Genomic DNA, 20369 nt, shown 5'->3' with positions numbered 1-20369 from the left:
AGACAATGGTGTTTTGGGGGACATAATACATTCAAACTGGCACAACGAGTGTGTAAATACAGGGAGAAAACATCAATAAAGTAATTTTAATAATTCCCTAGAATCTAAGAACATAAATAATTCTAGTAATTCTTCTAGATTGAAAGAGATACTCAGCCCAAAACGATGAGTGAAAATAAATCAATATAAAGTCACATCATTTTGAAATTTCAAAACAGTGAGGACAAAATAAGATCCTACAAGCTTCCAGAAAGAAAAACAAAACAATGGCAGCAAGATCAACAGGTCACAAAAAAAAGGAATAGGAATTAAAATACAGCTTCATTTTTTTTTTCCTCTCTCAACAGCAACACCAGAAGCTGGATGACAGGGAAACAATGCTATCAGAATTTTGAAGGCGAATGATTTCCAACCTAAAATTTGATTCCCAGCCAAACTATCGTCAAGTGGGAGGGCAAAAGAAAGACATTTGTTCAATCCTTTCTCAAGAAGAGAATAGAGATGTGTGCCACAAAATGAGTGCAATAAACCAAGAAAAAGAAACACATGAGACTCAGAAAACAGGGGATTGAATGAAGGAGCTGTGTAAATGGAATCTTAAAGAGGTTGGTGAATGGGGATCCCAAAATGTCTGCTCTGTACCAGGAACAGAGAGCAAGGAGTCCAGATAGGAGTAATTCTAGTATCTGTGGCCAGACAATGTACAAGGTTTACTTCCTTAGCCACCCTGCAGACTGAAAAAATGTGACATGATAAATGTCAGGGGGACTTCTGTTTTATTCATGAGGTTCACAAGGATGGTGATGTATGGCTGAGACCAAATGGGCAGAAGTGTATTACTTGGATACCAAGACCAAGGCATCGGAAAATTCCTCTGGTTCTTACTTGGTTCTGCATCCTGGAGAACAATGGTGATCAAAGGCAGGAAGGCTGAATCCTGGGGATGGGTGTGTGAGGAGAGAAGGCGTGCTAATAAGAAGGAATGGTTGAAAGATGATTTAATGTTTTAAACTTACAATAAGCCATAAATTGTCACTCACCTAAGGTGAATGTAGTTTGTGTTCTGCGGTTCTCTCTTCTTTTACAAAACAGTTGTATACTCGATCCACCTGAGCACATCCTCTGAAACAATGGAAAGTGTTGAGAAATCTAGATGGAAAGTGTGCCTGGGGTGGTCAGCCAGTGTAGGGAAGGAAAAAGATCAGGGAAACAGGGCTTCTGGTGGTACTCAGCGAGAAGCTAGAGTTGTCCTCAGTCATTGGATGGACTGGGGAAAAACCTTCAAATTGCAACACAAGCCATGTGTTAATTTTTGCTTCCATGGCACCTACATTTTCCTCAAAATAATTTCAAGGACAACACAAGTGGACCTACAAGTAGAGGGATCCACTGCCACGATTAGAATTACCAATATGGTGATGGAAATGTTAACACACAACAGGAAACATTGACATGTCTTGCTCAATCACTCACTGAAAATGCATGTGTAAGAATGAAGCCGTCTTTAACTGGGCATCATATACCCATAATATACCTTTAACTGTATATAATATACCTAAGATGGATGTCTTAATTATAAGGGAGAGAGTAACAGTCTAGTTGGTAATTGATACTTATTTGTCTTTAGGAAGAAGACCCGAGAGACAAGAGTTTAAAAACAAATGAAATTAATGGAATCAAAGAAAATTGCTATGGACTACACATAGTCTGAAAATATTATTATATAAAACCATTAGAGATGCATACATATTTCACATTGCAAAGTTAAAAAAAGATACACTTTCATTGTAGAATAATTTTAAAATACCAAGGAATATTTAAAAAAGAAATCTTCTAGAAATAACAATTTTAACATTATAGTATTTCATCAGTTGGGATGCTTTGTTTGTTGAATAACAAAATATTGAACTCAGACTGCCTTAAAAAATAGACAGAATTTATTGAAATATCTAGAGATAGTTCTTCGGGTGAGATTTTGTCTAGCAGCTCAAATGACAAGACTAGGACGCAGGATCCCATTTCTCTCCATTCGCCCAGTCTGGTCCCATTCAAGGTGAGCTGCCCCTCATGGTCACAAGATGGCTGCCAGAAGCTTCCAGAGCGACATGCTTCCAGGCTCAAGTCCACCAGAAAATGGAACGTCTCCTTCTTGGAAAGCAGAGACAAAGAGGCCTGAGTCATGTGACCATCCCTGAACCAATCCCTGTGGTCTGGAGGATAAGGAACGCTGATTGGCTCAAACTGACACTGGGGGTGGAACCTATCCCACCAAATATGCATTGGGAACACTTGGATTGTTATTAAGGATGTGACAAATGAATGGATGTGAGCAAAAAGTACCCTATATAATTTCACTGCAAGAATATAACCCTTTAGATGTTTTTCTACATATCAGTAGAAAAATCCCATATTCCAAAACTGGATTATAACAGACATTCTTTTTTATCACTGTCTTTCTTGGTTTAAGATTATATGACAGACTTACTGGGAAACATTTTTAACCTTTTAATAAAAGATTTGATTTTCATCACATGTGATTGTATTACATTCCAGTGTATAGTGACTTAATAATCGTTTTCCAGTTTGAAGCCACGTGGGCAAAACAAGCCATAGAAAACATAATTAAATGAGTGACGTACAACTGCATAGTTTTCAAGGGGTAAACACAACCAAACCTAGGTATTAAGCTGTTCAATCTGGGGATGGCGATATACAGAAACTCATGTATTCATTTCTAAATGACACTACATGAAAGTAAGTGTACTTGAAAATTGAAAACTCAATAGTATATATAGTATAGTTTCTGGAAAAGAGAAAGCAAAGAGAAACACCTGTTTTCTGTTCAGGAAAGTAAGTTTCAGAAATCATGAGTTTCAGAGTAGTAGAAAATTGCTCACTTGTGAGCACAAATTATGCTATTTTTGTAGGTGTTAAATAAATGTTTGTTAAAAAATGAATGAATGAATGATGAAACTATAAGAAACGTCAGATTAAGGAAGAGAACTCCTAGGAAGCTATAAAGGAAATCAGCATTTCTTGTAAGTGTGATTTTGGATTCCGTAGTTTGGCAAGGATAGGGCAAATATGTTTACAAGGAGAAGCTGGTCTCGTCTGCATTTTCTTTAACACAACAAGCTTGTTTTTTAAAAGTGCTTTCTCTTTAAAAGTCTCTGTACCCACAATTTTGAAGATGAAATATAATTCTCTCCTCTGAATGAATATTTTCATTCTCCCCTTGCTCAGAGAACCACAATCAACCTGGGAACAAACTTGCCTCCTTCAATAAATATGCTATAACTTTGTGATAATCCTCCCCCCCCCTTTACTTTATATCAAAGGCAATTGTTAACTATTACACAAACAATGTTAAATAAACTGAGACATATGAACTTTGTGTACAAGGAAGGGGTTTGCATGCATTGTGGGATGTTGAATAGAGTAAGGAGCATTTTAGACACAGAGGGGTTACAACTGTTTTCTCACCAGGCTTTAGGGTAAAAGTGGAGTTTGGGACACTTCTTGGCAAAGAAACGGTAAGTGACTTTTCTCCAATCTGAGGGTAATCTGGGGGAAGACACGTCAGGGCATCAAGCAAGAGCATAAGAGAAGAGAATTTTCTGGGGAATAGAGGATAGTTAAAGCAGGAAAAGGGTGGAAGACAGTTTGGAGGAAGGTCTCAAAGTAGAAGAAGATCAATGGATTTAACGCTTGACCTAACACAAACATTTCTGCATGATGAGAACAGGTAATAAAACATTTTTTTCCCCTGCCTCTGCCTCAACCTCCAAATATTTCAAATCTGGGAACAGATGAAACCTTGAACTCCAAGATGTAGCTATGAAAAACAGATGGCATTATGGCCCTAACTTGATTGATCTTGTTTTCCTATTTATATGACTTAAAAGGCAGACTGAGAGAAATAAGCACGCTATATTCTTCAGTCATTATATAAGAATGACACAATCTAGTCTAGTAATTTTCCCCACAACACATTAATTTTTATTTAAGGCTTTGAAATAAAAAAAAAAAAAGCTGTAGGAAAACAACCCTTTCAGATTTAAATTAGGAAATTTGGCTCCCTGAAGACCTGGGTTATATTTATTCATTTTGGTCTTTCCCACACAGACTGAGGACATGACTGACCCAGAGCTTCATGGTGCAAGAGAAAGTAGATTGATTTCATTAAATGGAGGGTCAGCCTTGCCTCAAGTAATAAAGGATCTCACACCTCACTATCATACATATTCACAAAGTGTGTTAGGTTGCTTTACCTGATAAAATAAAAAGTATGATGAAAATGTCAGTTATACCGAGAATTTCTTCCTTGGGCTTCTAGTTACATGTAATGGTATCCAGGAGTAGACTGTGTTCACTTAACCCAGTTAGTCAAATCAAAGAACAATAGCATTTTAAGCTTCCCTAATTTCTCAAGGAAAATAAACACCTGTTTATTTTAAAAACTTTCTCTTAAAACCATGTCCCCACAAGACTGTTGCTGCAAAGGAAAAGCTAGGCCTCCCTATAATTGTGCCTAAGAGCCTCCTCCTGGGTGCCTCTTTGTTGCTCAGATGTGGCCCTCTCTCTCTGGCTAAGCCAACTTGCCAGGTGAAATCACTGCCCTCCCCCCTACATGGGATCTGACACCCAGGGGAGTGAATCTCCCTGGCAACGTGGAATATGACTCCCGGGGAGGAATGTAGACCCGGCATCGTGGGATGGAGAGCATCTTCTTGACCAAAAGGGAGAAGTGAAAGGAAATGAAATAAGCTTCAGTGGCAGAGAGATTCCAAAAGGAGCCGAGAGGTCACTCTGGTGGGCACTCTTACGCACAATATAGACAACCCTTTTTAGGTTCTAATGAATTGGAATAGCTAGCAGTAAATACCTGAAACTATCAAACTACAACCCAGAACCCATGAATCTCGAAGACAATTGTATAAAAATGTAGCTTATGAGGGGTGACAATGTGATTGGGAAAGCCATAAGGACCACACTCCCCTTTGTCCAGTGTATGGATGGATGAGTAGAAAAATGGGGGAAGGAAAAAAAAAAAAAGAAAAGAAAAAAAGGCACCCAATATTCTTTTTTACTTTAATTATTCTTTTTCACTTTAATTGTTCTTTTTCACTTTATTTTATTTTTATTATTATTTTGTGTGTGTGGTAATGAAAATGTCAAAAATTAATTTTGGTGATGAATGCACAACTCTATGATGGTACTGTGAACAATTGAATGTATGCTTTGTTTTGTATGACTGCATGGCATGTGAATATATCTCAATAAAAATGAATTAAACAAAACAAAACAAAACAAACAACCATGCCCCCACAGTTTTGAAGATGGAGTATAATTATTCCTTTTTGAATGAATATTCCCTTTAATCCCATGCCCAGGTTGCCAAGGTTGGCAACAGGCAAAAAATAGAATTGAAATTAATTTTTAAAGCCAAGTTAGCTATTCAACTTCAAGATTTACTATAAAACTGCAATAGTCAAGACAGCCAGGTATTAGTGAAAGAACAAACAAATAGATCAATGAAACAAAATAGAAAATGGAACAAATACAGCCAACCGATCTTTGACAAAGGAACCAAGGCAATTCAATGGTGAAAGAGCAGTCCTTTCAACAAATAGTGCTGGATCAGCTGAACATCTACATGTAAAAAAATGAATCGAGAAACAGATTTGCACTTTTCACAAAAATTAACTCAAAATAGATCATAGATCTAAATGTGCAATGTAAAAATATAAAAGTTCTAGAAGAAAACAGGGAAAAACATAGGTGATCTTGGGTTTGTTGCTGAGTTTGGATTCATGAAAATTTAAAGCTTCTATTCTGCAAGGGACATTGTTAAGAGAATGAAAAGACAAGCCACAGACTGGGAGAAAGTATTTGCAAAATACATATCAGATAAAGGAATTGTATCCAAAATATATAAAGAACACTTAAAATCCAACAATAAAAACCAACAACCCAATTTAAAAATGAGGAAAAGGCTGTCACCAAAGAAGACAAACAGATGGCAAATAAGCCATCATGAAGAGACTCAATACAATATATAAGTAGGGAATTGGAAATTAAAATAAAAATGAGATACCACTACACACCTATTAGAATGGCTGAAATCCAAAACACTGACAGCCCCGAATACTGACAAGGATGTGTAGCAACAAGAACTCTCATTCATTGCTGGTGGGAAAGCAAAATGATGCAGCCGCTTTGGATGACTGTCTGGGAGTTCCTTGAAAAGCTAAACATAGACCCACCATAAGATCCAGCAATTGCACTCTAAGGTATTCACCCAAATGAGTTGAAAACTATGTGCACACAATAACCTGCACATGAATGCTTATTCATAATTGCCAAAAACTGGAAGAAAATTGAGATGCTTTCAATAAGCAACTGGATAAACAAACTGTGGTATATCCATAAAATGGAATATTATTTTGCAGAAAAAGAAATGAGCTATCAGGCCATGAAAAGCCATAAATGCATATTGCTAAGTGAAAGAAACTAGGTTTCTGAAAAGGCTACATACTACGTGATTCCAACTATGTGACATTCTGGAAAAGACAGAATTATTGAGACAGTAAAAAGACCAGTGGTTGCTAGGGCTTTGGGTGGAGGGGATGCATAGGTGCAGCACAAAGAATTTTTAGGGCAGTGAAACTATTCTGTATCACACTGTATAGATGGGTACATGACATTATGCATTTTTCAAAACTCATTGAACTGTACAATGAAGAGTGAACCTTTATGTAAACTATGGACTTTAGCAAATAATAATGTATCAATATGGGTTCTTCAATTGTAACAAATGTACCACACTAACACAAGATGTTAATAATAGGAGAAACTATAAGGAGAGTGGGGGGAGAGGCAGTTTACAGAAACTATCTGTACTATCTGCTTACTTTTCTGTAAACTCAAAACAGTTGTAAAATATAAAGGCTAATAAAAAATACACTAAAGAAATTAAAGCAATTATTTAAGTGTAAAGAATTGTACACTAAAAAATAAAAATCAAAGCCACTGAGTTATACACTACAAAAAAAAGGAGATACTAAATTTTTAAAAAGTTAGAAAATCAGTCATTTGTTTCATTTTATGATGTGTTGAGATAAATACTGTACCTAAAAGTAATTTAACTTCCCCTTCTTATTATACAATTTGTTAACAATTTAAAAAAATTCGGAGTTGTTCATTTGGGCTGTGAAATTGCAAAAGTTTTAATTCTAGGTCTTCAGCATTAGTGGTTTGTTTTGTACTGCTTCAGCACCAAGTTCACGTAATGGCATATCTGCTTTTATTTTTGACATATCTGCTTAGTTGATTTTTGACATATTAGTTAATTTCCCAATAGAAATTTATACATATGTGAAAAGATGTAGAAATTTATGTCAGAACCTCAAGGCTTATTAATCAATGTATCTATGATGAATGTCTATTACAAATTTAAAAATTGCCAGTTTGCAGCAGTCCTTATCTCTAAGTCTTCTTTTGAGGTTTAAAAGAGATAATGCATGTGATCTCCTTAGCACAGTGCTTGGTTTTAGGGGGAGGAGGGCTAAAAGGAAAACCCGCCTGGCTCTGTTGGGGGTAAAGGGGCAGAGAGAAGGATCCAGAAAAGACTTCACTGGAAACATGATTCCTGAGCTGAACTTTGAAAGGCATTTTGGAGACCCTGTGGTCAAGGAAGGAAAAAGCATGCCAAAGAGGAGCTACCAAAGACACAGAGGCAAAAGAATGAATTTCCCACTACAGACCTCTCATTTAGATTGTGAAGGTTATATGTGATTCTGGCAGCAGCTGAGGCTGGAAAATTTGGCAAGCAGAAATCCAAGCTTCCTGAAAGAAATTGGAGGACTTTTCAGTAAGGGGCACTCAGTGTCTGAAGGCAATGCAGCACTGTGAAAATAATTTTAATTATTTTTTTGACTGGATTATATGTGCACACAGAATAAAATTACATAGGACTAAAAGACTTTGTGGAAAACCTCCTTCCTCTCTCTGTGTACAGCTATCCAGTTTCCTTCCTCTGAAGGGTTAGCAATTGCTTCTGTGTCGAGAGGGGGTGGGGGGGAGAGAAAATGTGTCCCTTTTTGTTACCCAAAGTTAACACAATCTACACAGTCTTCTGCATTCCCCTAAATGGAGCTGGGTCTCTTTGGGAGCTTAGCTCTATTTCTTTTGTGAGTTTCTATCTTACTCTATTTCTATTTAGAGTTTCTATTCTTCTGTGGTCAATTTTGATAATTTATATATTCCTAGAAAAACCATACTTTTCATTAAGTTTTTCAAATTTATTTGTACAAGTTGAGCAAGGTCATATTTCATAATTTTGTGAAAAATACTTTATTCTTGAAAAGGTAATTACCAGGACATGTTGCACAATTCAGGAGATATAAAATGACATACAGTACAAAAATGAGGCTCTCTTCTACTTCTGCCCCCCAACAGCTTAGTACCCTTCCTGGGGGTCATCAGTAGAAGCAATTTATTTTGTAACCTTACAAAAATATTCTATTTAGCTTGAAATAGCCCCATAAGTATGGGTGTAATGTTAAATCTATGTCACTGATCTGTACTCAGAAAATCTACCTCATTGTTCACTCCTAATGCAGTTGCGAATCCACAAAGCAATTGCATGCCTGCTGTACCCTGCAAAATGAATTCAAGTTCCATACTAATTCCCTTATTTTTCCCCAGTTCTGCTGTCAAGGGAGACTGGCTCCTTGAATGGCTTCCAATTTAAAGATTGAATCTCAGATGACAACTCAGGGAAATTCAGAAAATAGAGATGCAAAGTTCCTAAATAAATGTAGTTGCAGTTTAATCTGCTCAAATTTACTCTATGCTGAAAGTTCAGAAAACCAAACACTTCCATGTTTCATAATATTTGGGGTTGTAAACTAAATCCTTTGAATGGTTTTGCTCAGCTAGGTAAACTGCCAGTTCCTTGAGGAGCACATAGCTGGAAGACAGTACTGATTATGAGTGAGGAAAATATGGTACATATAGTCAAAAGGAGTCAGTATGTTTGTTTTTTAACATTTATGAAAAACTTATAAGTGGTATTTATAACACTCAACATTGACTTTAAAAAAGTATTTTTTAACTAGCAACTTGGTGTGATTATTTGTTCCTGTTAATCCTTTAGCCAAACAACTACTTAACAAAAAGATTTAATATTGAAGGAAGGAAAAAAAAAAACAGCAGAGGAGAAGATGAGCCTAGAGAGTTAGTGAAAGTTAGGATACAGTATTTTCCACTTATGAATAACCAGCATACAGTGTCATATAATAAATTCACCTGAACAAGAATTCCAAACTGTTAACATTCAGGAGATTTGCAAGACTCAGATGATAATTGGTTAACACTCAATACACTATAATAAATCCAAACTCAAGTAGGAGAAGCAAAGACTGACAGCTGATGAGAAAGACTAGCGAGGTCTCATTATTTTCCAACAGCATCAGGAAACGATGAACTCTTTTATTTTTAGCAGATCATTAACAGAGTTACTTGGAAATTCAGACAATTCCAGAGGTACCTCTCCATTTCTTAAAGGCTTTTTCAGTCTTTGGTTAATCGTATTACAACTTGCTTGATGTTTCACCGGATGTGTTCTGTGGCCAATTGGGAACTATTTCACATTGGTTTTCATCTCTCTTTGCTTCTTATAATTTTTTTTTGAAGAGGTACATTCTGAGAGATAACAGGAGGAACTTTGTCATTATGTACTAATTTTGGTGATTGTGTCTTGAGCCATTAATTCCTTTCTTGAGGGGTCTTTAGAATCATCTTCTATAAATCCTCTTAGAGTTGAGAACTGTCTTCAAATGCCCCACACCTCACCACTGGGATGAGAATTTTAATAGTACACTGTCCTCCCCTCTGAAGGATCAAATGGTTCAGGTTTTTTGTTTTTTTTTTTTAATTTTTAATTTTTAATTTTTACACAAAAGGCGCATAAAGAGCTTTCCACATGTTTAAATCACATCCGAGCCTGACCCTGCAAAATGTTTCAGAACCCCTTGAACAGGTTGCCTGGAGGCCAACTCCACATATGGCAAAATCTCCTCATGATTTTTGGCATTCCCTACAGCCTCTTGGCACCAAAACAAATTCTCCAGAGCTCCATATGTGAAATACATATTTTAACATTTGAATCATTTTTGAATGGCTCTTACATTCACATAATTAAAAAATACTTGAAAGTTACAGCAGGAGGTAATAATGGACAATCTCCCCCCACCTTCCCCATTGTCCTCACCTGGTCTATTCTATTGTGTATCTAGCAATGTCCTTGGAGCCTGCACGAGTCAGCCAGCATGGCTGCATAAGGTGCATGAAGGTCCAGAGCTAATGCTGAGCCCCAAGAGTCCTTGCAACAAGGATCCCCTGCCCTGGCAGCACATCTGAAACACCCAGACAGCATTCAAAAGGGGCCTGGTTCTGTCACACAGAGCTGATAAGCATTACATGGTCATGTCAGCTTCTCCTATAAACTCTGAGACAAAAACTGGTGCAAAGCTTGTTGAGGTGATGCATTGCGGACCATGCCAGTGGGGTTCTCAATGTGTCCATGGAGTGAGCATTTAGAGTGCCCTATTAGAGACCACAGACCAGGATCTTGCTATAAAGCAAAGTGAATCTCCAAAAATAACCTGGCAATCTCTGTGTCACCTGTACATATCTGGTTACCCTTAGTGCAATTGTCCATGTTATACCACAATTCTGCATTACACACACCATGTCCCAGGTGCTATACCTATAATTTTTTAACCTGTACACCTATGCCACAAGGTTAGGTGCTATTATTGTTATTTTAGAAACGAGGAGACTCGGGCTCAGAGATAAAGTCCTTGCTCCATGTCACTCAGTCTGTGAGTGACAGAATTCAGGCTCTAAGCCTAAATCTCTCTGTGTTCAAAATCTGCCCTCTGCATTTCACCATACTTAGAAGATGTGCAGTGGGAAAAAAATGCAGAAGCTTCAAGGATCAAAAAGTCTTCATTCTAAAGAAGATGACAGGAGTTGGGAGCTGTTAGCCAAGACCACAGACTGGAAAGTTATAAACAGGTAAAATGTTTTATGTCTGAGATGGTGATCCACCAGACTCAATCTCACTGAGAATAGAGCAGGATAAAAAGAGAATAATTTGCTAAGGAATTTAGGCTAGCTATGAGAAAGAACTTCCTGGAGTTAAGTTGTAGAAGTTCTTTCCTTTATGACCATTAAGAATGATTTTCAGTCTAACCTTGGAGAGAAGCTGCATTACACTGGGGGAAACGTTGGCAGAAAATGATCATGAAAAATACTGAAAATGTGACATGGGGCATGTATTACTGTGCCTCAATTTTCTCATCTGGAAAATGGGGAAAACATCTAACAAAGTCATTCTGAGACTACAATGAAATTACGAAAAGAGAGTGCCTGGTATAGGATCCCTGTTCAATAAGTGTGCGCTCCCCTCGCTCCTATTTTGTAGAATGTTTGCAGGACTTTTCCTGAATCTGTCATTTTTAATATAGAGTAGTGCTCAGATTGTGTGAAAAAAGAATGACATTTTTGGCAATTTTTTTTTTTTAAAGAGAATATAAATAATTCAAAGAGAAATGGAAGAAAACGTTTTTGAAAACCGATCTTAAAAAAGAAGCTGCAGTTCTTGAAGAAGGTTGGGGATGAATATCCAGATGTCACAGGCCACACCCTCGGTGCCCGCGGTAGGAGACGGAATCATGTGACCATTCGGTAGCCAAACCTTCCATACATGGCAATTAGCAGCCTAAGCAGCAGCCTCTGATGCCCTCTTACACATCCTGATCGCCCTCTGTTTATGATATATTATCTGGCTCTTACCGAGCTACTGTCGCCCTAGTAACTTAACCTAATTCAATATTTTGGTGTTTTAAAAATACAAAACATGTTTCAACAGTTGAAGAACCGTGATTCAGTGACTCTGCCCTGAAGCCTTAGGTGAAGTTTGGCGGGTAGCAGGAGTTTATACAAACCCAGATTGGGGTGGGGTGAGGTGGGTGAGGCTGGCAGGTAAAATCTGCCTGGATAGTAATAGCTTCACTTTGTTTTAAAGAGAGGGCTTTAGGCCAGAAGATAATGATGGCGATCTGTTCGACAAGTGTTTTAGGTAATATAGAAGGACTTAAGTAAGCTTCTATTTTATATTTGGCATACAGTTCCCTCGGAAGATAAAGCATTTGACTTAGATTTCCTGCACACTTCTCTTTACACCTGGATTCAGAATACAAACATTTGGTGCTTCAAGATATACTTTGGCAGCAAAGATTCTGAGCTCTATGAATATTTATATTCCACAGCAGCAATTTCAGAGTTTCCCAGGGTTTTAATTGTTTTACTTTTTGGAGTGTTGAGTAAACGCAAGCCGTCATATTAGAGTTTAAAGTTAAACAGTGTCACTGAGTATCACATTTCCACTTGCACCAGAATGTGGTCAGAAGCTGTGAAAGTGATCTGCAGGCAGAACTGCCAAAATACAAAAATTGCACACCCTGCATGAAGTAGATGTTCAATGCCTGCAGGTTGAATGAACAGAATTCAAACCAGCTGTGGATCTCTCAATCTCCTGCTGATCTCTAATCTCTAATCTAATCTCTGCTATTTCTAATCTCTGCTACATTCACTTTTTCAAGGGATCCACTCACATCCACAGTTTTAGTTGGTTCCCCCAAATTCTCCCTTTCCCTTCTAAAATTACCTATATAGGTATCTGTGGCAGGTTGGGTTGTCAGAAACAGGCTGACTCAGGAAGGCAGGACCTCGGGTGAGGCAGACCCTGAAGGGCTGAGGCTGGAGGACGTCTATGTCATTCCCCCACTGGTCAATGAGTCTTTCCTTGAACAGGGTCCACAATATTCCTACCACAATATCTTAATTCCTTTACACCTAGGTGCAAGGAAGAGCCCTCTCCAAAGATCCCATCACTTTCCATCTGTTCTGAAACATCAATGACCATCACTGTCTCTCTTCAACTTCTTTCCCCTGACTCCTTCCTTTCTTGGCTACAGACATGCTCAAGCCTCTTCTGTCAGAATAAAATTTCCTTAACCATCTGTCTCTTCTTAAGAGACTGCTCTATTGCCCTCTTTCCTTTCACTGCCAAGCTTCTGGAAGGACCAATATACACTACCCCAGATCTCAATCATTCTTTAAAAAAAAAAATAGCTTTGTTGAGATGTAAGTCACATGCCATAAAAGTTACTCATTTAATGTGTATAATTTAATAGCTTTTAGTTATTCATAGATACATATGTTACCATCACCACAGTCAGTTTTAAATCATTTTCATCATCCCCCTCCCTCCAAAAAAACGCAGTACACCCTTTAGCTCTCACCCTCCTATCCTGCTGTCCCCACTCCACCCCCCCACACCATTATCCCCACCTCTAACCCTAAGAAACCACTAATCTACTTTCCGTATATATAGATTTCTCTATTCTGGACTTTCATACAAGTGAAATCATATACCATGTGGTCTTTTGTTACTGGCTTTTTTCACTTAGCAAAATGTTTTCAAGATTCATCCATGTTGTAGCATGTATCCATACTTCACTCCTTCTTATGACCAAATAATATTCCATTTTCTTTATCCATTAGTCACTGATGGACTTTTGGGTTGTTTCCATCTCTTGGTTTTTAATAATGCTGCTATAAACATTCATGTTCAAGATTTTGCATAGACATACGGTTTAATTTTTCCTGCATATATACTTAAGAGTTGAATTACTAGGTCATATGGTAACTCTGTTTAACAGCTGGAGGAACTGTCAGGCTGTTTTCCAAAACAGTTGCACCATTTCACTTTCCCACCAGCAGTACATGATTTTTTTTCCACATTCTTACCGACAATTGTTATTATCTGACTTTCTGATTCTGGACGCCCTAGTGGGTATGAAGTGATATCTCTTTATGGTTTCAACTTCAATTTCCCTGATGACAAATGATGCTGAGCACCTTTTCCTGTTCTTGTTGGCAATTTGTGTATCTATCTTGGAGAAAAATTCATTCAGATTATTTGCCCATTTTTAATTGGGTTATTAGTGTGTGTTCCTTACATATTGTAGATACAAGTACCATAGAAGATATATGATTTACAACTATTTTCTCCTATTCTGTGGGTTGTCTTTTTTCATTCTTGATGATGTCCTTTGAAAGACTAAAGTTATCAATTTTGATGAAGTCCAAGTAATATATTTTTTCCTTTGTTGTTTGTAGTTTTGGTGTCATACCTAAAAATCCATTGCCAAATCCAAAGTCATGAATATTTGCTGCAGTGTTTTCTTCTAAGAGTTTTATAGTTTTAGCTCTTTCATTTAGATCTTTGATTCATTTAGAGTTAATTTTTTAGATGAGGTAAGGTAAGGGTACATCTTCATTCTTTTACATGTGGCCATCCAGTTGTCTCCCAGCACCATTTGTTGAAAAGATTATTCTTTCCCCTTTGATTTGTCTTGAGACACTTGTCAGAAGCAGCCAACTGTAGATGAATGGGCTTATTTCTGGACTCTCAGTTCTGTTCCATTGGTCTAAATATCTTTGTGCTAGTACCAAACTGTCTTGATTTGTAGTAAGTTTTGAAACTGGGAAATATGAGTCCTCCTACTTTATTCTGCTTCTTCAGGAGTAGTTTAAATATTTTGGGTCTTTTCAATTCCATATGAATTTTAGAATCAATTTGTTTATTTCTACTAAGAAGTAGGCTTGGAAATTTCATAGGGATTGCATTGAATTTGTAGATCACTTTAGGGAATACTGCCATCTTAATATTAAGCTTTCTGATCCATGAACATGGGATGCTCTTCAATTTATTTAGATCTCTTTAATTTATTTCAGCAACATTTTTCAGGGTAAGTTTTGCACTTTGTTAAATTTATTGCTAGGTATTTTATTCTTTTTGATGTTATTGTGAATGGAATTGTTTTCTCAATTTCATATGCAGGTGATTCATTTTGAGTGCATAGAAAAGCAATTAATCTTTGTATATTGATCCTGCATCCTACAACCTTGATGAATTTGTATTAGTTCTAATAGATTCTAGTGGATTTCTTAGGATTTCCTACATTCAATATCATGCCATCTGTGAATAGCAATAGTTTTACTTCCTTTCCAATCTGGATGGTTTTTGTTTCTTTTTCTTGTCTTACTGCCCTGCTAGAACCTCCAGTATATTGTTGAATAGAAATGATGAGAGCATGCCTTCTTGTATTTTCCCAATCTTAAGGAGAAAGAGTTGAGACTTTCACCACTATCACATTAGCTGTGGATTTTTTTTTTATCAGGTTGAGGAGTTTTCCTTCTATTCCTAGTTTGTTGAAGGCTTTTTATCATGAAAATGTGTTGAATTTTGTAAAATACTTTCTCTGCATCTATTGAGTTGATCATGTGATTTTTGTTTTTAAATCTATGATTTGATGTATTACAGTAACTGATTCTTGGATGTTAAGCCAACTTTTCTCATGGGATAAATCTTGCTTGGTCATAGTGTATAATATTTTTATATGTTGCTGCATTCAGTTTGCTAGTATATTGTGGAGGGTTTTTGCATCTGTATTCATAAGAGGTATTGGTCTATAGTTTCCTCATTTTGTGATATCTTTGTCTGGTTTTGGTATACAAGTAATCCTGGCTGCATGAAATGAGTTGGGAGGTGTTCCTTCTTCTAATTTTTGGAAGAGTTTGTGAAGTATTGGTATTAATTCATCTTTAAATGTTTGGTAGAAGTTAGTGGTGAAGCCATCTGGCTTTGGGCATTTCCTTGTGAATAGATTTTTGATTAATGATTCAATCTCTTCACTTATTACAGATCTATTCAGATCATCTATTTCTTCTTGTGTCTGTTTTGAGAGTTTGTATTTCACTCTACGGATTTGTCAGTTTCATCATAATTGTTCATTATATTCCTTTATAATTTTTTTAATTCCCCAAGGACAGTGGCAACCTTTACTTTCATTTCTGATTTTAGTTATCTGTGTCTCCTCTCTTTTTTTCTTTTTCAGTCTAGCTAAAGACTTGTCAGTTTTATTGATCTTTACAAGCAACCAACTTTTGTTTTTTTTTTTTTAATTTTCTATATTGTTTTTCTAGTCTTTATTTCCTTTATCTCCATTCTAATCTTTATTCTTTTCTTCCTTCTGCTAATTTGGGTTTAGTTTGTTCTTCTTTTTCTAGTTTCAGTTCAATTGTTTAAAAACAGTTTTTGTACATCTTATCCAGGAGTCATTTTATTCCTACTGTCAGGGGACATTTGAATTTAGCAATGTCTTGCATTATTCTGGTTGTTGCAATTGAGAGTATGCAATTGGCATCAAATGGCTAGGGGTGTGGCTATACATGGACAGGACAGTCCAACAACAAAGAATTATCTGGCCCAGATTTTCAGTGGTGCCAAAGTTAAGAAACCCTGGCTATTGTGTATCTGGTTTTTTGTTTTTTATTTCCCTTCTGTATCACAACCAGTAACTAACAAAGATTGAACTCAAGTTGGCAGTCCAAGCTATTAAACGAAATCTCAAAGGCTCTCAATTCCTATGAAAGATTAAAATCCCTCATTTGTGCATAATTAAAGCCCAGGTGTCATACCATATATCACTACTTTTTTCACATTCAATGAGCAATGTACATTTTTATTGTCAGAAGAAAGATACATACACAGGACAGGAGAAAAGAGCTAAAATGTTAAAAAGACATCCATTTGATCAGCTCAGTTGAGGCTTAGGCACTTCCTCTTTGCAACTCTCCAATCACCATAATCTGTCAACTAAGGTTTGGGCTGTGTTTCTCTAACTTTGGTCATTCATACATTGCCTATATGATTTTTGCCAAATTCTCTTATCAGATTTACTATTATTTACTTCATATATTACTTTTAACATTGCACTAAAAAAAAGATTTATATCACTCCCATAGTTGGAAATCCAATAACATTTGACAGAAACACAAAATAGTCATTAAAATGCAATTATCAGGTCAATGCTATTAAATTTAAATAAAGAATTTTAAAATGGTGAAATCAAGTAATAAGTACAATAAAATTTCCAAAGTGCATATGTGAGAATAAATTATTTACTTAGAGGAATAGAGCTATTTATGTTCAGTAGACAATCCTTCCCTTTAAGATAAAAGTAAAACTTACAGAGAATAAGGTGATTTTTATTTTTATTTTTATTTTAACCAGAGACAAAATACCAATATTTCAAACACACATATATAATTATATGTGTATACACATATGTACACATATATATATGTCTGTGTGTGTGTATATATATATAGAAAGAGTAAAGTGTTTTTCTCTCTATAGCGGTTGATACAGAAAGTAAATTCTGAATCAGTGATATAAATGGTATGTTGTATGAACATTTTTTTTCAGAAAGGAGTATGAGAATGATTTCAATGAAAATCGTAGTTAGCCCCAAAGGTCTGTCTTTTTATAGAAACACTGAAAAATTGAGAAAAACTGGTCACAATCAACCTTGTCAGTACTTGGAAAAATAGACACAGGTTTGTAGAACCAAGTGAATATTGAATTAAGAAAAAGCCAATGTGCACAGACTTGACAGAGGTTTCTTTCTTCCTTTACTCTCTTTCTTTCTTTCTTTCTTTCTTTCTTTCTTTCTTTCTTTCTTTCTTTCTTTCTTTCTTTCTTTCCTTTCTTTTCCCTTTCTTTCTTTCTTTCCTTTCTTTTCCCTTTCTTTCTCATTCAAGGAAGTCTTTGCCAAATCATTAGCTGACTACCAGAAAAAAGAACAGAGACTTCAGAAGCTAGATATGACATAGAGTATAGACATTACAAAAACAGTTATAAAATCGCTAAACCAAAAGACTACTACAGTCTTCAGTAATCAACCCCCCAGCAAACTTTGGGGAATGGGAAAAATATGATTTCCAGAGTTAACATATTATAATTTGTAAAATGTCCAATTTTCAGCAAAAATTGGAAAATCATGCAAAGAAACAAGAAAGTATGGCCCATTCACAGGAGTAATTAACAGAAACTGTCCCTGATTATGCAGAGACATTGGAATTACTAGACAACTACTTTAAATCAACTATCTTAAATGTGCTCAAAAAGTTAATGGAAACCATGGACAGTGAGCTAAAGGAAACCAGGAGAATGATATCTCAACATATATAGAATATCAACAAAAAGAAATTATGAAAAAGAAACCAAATAGAAATTCCAGAGCTGAAAAGTACAATAACTTAAAGGAAAAACTCACTAGAAGATTTCAATAATATATTAGAGCAGGCAAAGGAAAGAAGCAGCAAACTTGAAGATAGGTCAACTGAAATTATCCAGTCTAAGGAACAGAAAGAAAGAACAATGAAGGAAAATATACAGAGTCTAAGAGACCCATGGGACTCCATCTAGCATACCAACATATGCATAATTTTAGTCCTTCAGTGGAGAGGAGAGAGAGAAAAGGACAGAAAGAATATTTGAAGAAATAATGGGTGGGAGTGAGGGAAGAAAAAGACAAATAGGGGAAGAAGAGAGAAAGGGGGAAGAAAGGAGGAGAGAGAGGGATGAGAAGGAGAAAAGAAGGGAAAGAGTGAGAGCAAGAGACAGAGAGCGAGCATGTGTGATGAGTGACAGCTGTGGAACTTAGTTGCTGCTAACTGCCCTGTTTTGTGTGTGTGTGTGTGTGTATACTATATGAGAAGAACCAGTTTGAAAATAATGATGAGGAACAAAAGATTGAACAAGATGGAATCAAACCAGAAGAAAACACTCAGAAGGCTGTCAGCAAAATTCAGGCTAGCTTTCATGAACACATAGCAAGGAAAAAATTCAAAGGCTAGAAGAAGGGGGATGCCCAATGTACTGAGGCTGAAATGAATGAGAAGAAGGATGAAGCCCCTATTGTTGATGGGAGTAAAGAAAGAGAAAGAAGCCCCCCCCACCCACCGCCACCACTGAAGCCACCTCAGTCACTGGTCCCAAGCCTGAGGATACTGATAAAGCAGGAGAAACTCCTTCTGAGGAGAAGAGGGAGGGTGCCCCTGATGGCTACCATGGAGCTAGCAGCCTTGCAGGCTACTGCCCCTTCAAGTACAAGACTGGCTCCTCTGAGACAGAAATGCCACTAAAGTTTCCACTGATAACTCACCACCCTCCAAGGCTGATGACACTCAGCCAAGGAAAAGACTAAGCAAGCCAACATACCTGCTGCTGTTACTGCTGCTGCAGAGGATACTGTCATCAAGGCATCAGTCCATGCTCCAACAGACACTGTGGAGAGCAGCCAAGCTGAAGAGAAGATAGAAGCTGTAGATGAAACCAAACCCAAGGAAAGTGCCCAGCAGGATGAGGGTAAAGGAGAAGAACATGAGGTGGAGCAAGAACATGTCTGAAGTGTAAGAAATGACTTTTTATGACCCAACCCCCTCTCCTGACCAACTCCACTCTGAAATTTCCCTTCCTGTCATGCTCATGTCTGTGAATCTGTCCTCTTCCACCTGCTAGCCCTCTTTCTCTCTGTGTAGCAAACATTTTTTTTTTTTAAAGCAGGAAAGTTCGCAAGCAAAATAGTGTGGCTTAAAAATTTTTCATTTCTTGGTGTTGTTATGATGAATTTTTGGTAATGATGATCTGATAAGTTTGGGAAATTCTTACACTGTATCCAAGTTCTTTAATCTGGTGCATGTGGCCCTGTGGTAGTTGACTTTCCTTTCTATCTCTCTCCATTCCAAATATGTGTGCAATGTTCCGTTCATCTGAGGAGTCCAAAATATCAAGTGAATTCAAAACTATTTTTCTTTTTCTCATTTTCAATGTGATGGAATGAGCAAAAAGGAAAAAAATTCCAAAACCAGTTTGTTTTTAAAATAAATAAATAAAGCAGATGTGCCAATTAGCATAACTTGTGGCTCTAAAGCTCCTTTTTCAATCTGAATATTAATAAATCATGAGTAATAAAAAAGAAATAATCGCAAACATATTCCAAATTTGATAAAAGACATATATCTGCACTTAAAAGAAGGTCAACCAATTCCTAGACTGATAAATGCAAAGAGTTTCACATGGAGACATATTACAAGAGAAAGAAAGAATTTTGAAAGCAACAAGAGAGAAGCAATTTATCAGGTACAGGGATACTTAATAAGATTAACAGCCAATTTCAAAGCAGAAGGCATGGAGACCAGAAGACAGTGGGATGACATATTTAAAGTGCCGTAAGGAAGAAAACTGTCAACCAAGAATTTCATATCTGGCAAAACTACTATTCAAAAGTGAATAAGATATCCCAGATAAACAAAGGCTGATGGATTTTGTCACTAGAAGAAATGACAAAGTGATTTCTTGAAGTGGAAATGAAAAGACTAGA

The 20369-nt window shown here is 36.7% G+C and overlaps 1 pseudogene; it reads left to right on the top strand.

Moving 5' to 3' along the window:
- LOC119540859 overlaps positions 1 to 19395 on the top strand; it is a 55082-nt pseudogene extending 35687 nt beyond the window's left edge.
- The last annotated feature ends 974 nt before the right edge of the window (positions 19396 to 20369 follow it).

The sequence above is a fragment of the Choloepus didactylus genome, chromosome 7 (assembly GCF_015220235.1).
Source record: "Choloepus didactylus isolate mChoDid1 chromosome 7, mChoDid1.pri, whole genome shotgun sequence".
Lineage (NCBI taxonomy): Eukaryota > Metazoa > Chordata > Mammalia > Pilosa > Megalonychidae > Choloepus > Choloepus didactylus.
This window is presented reverse-complemented; position numbering and strand designations above follow the sequence as displayed.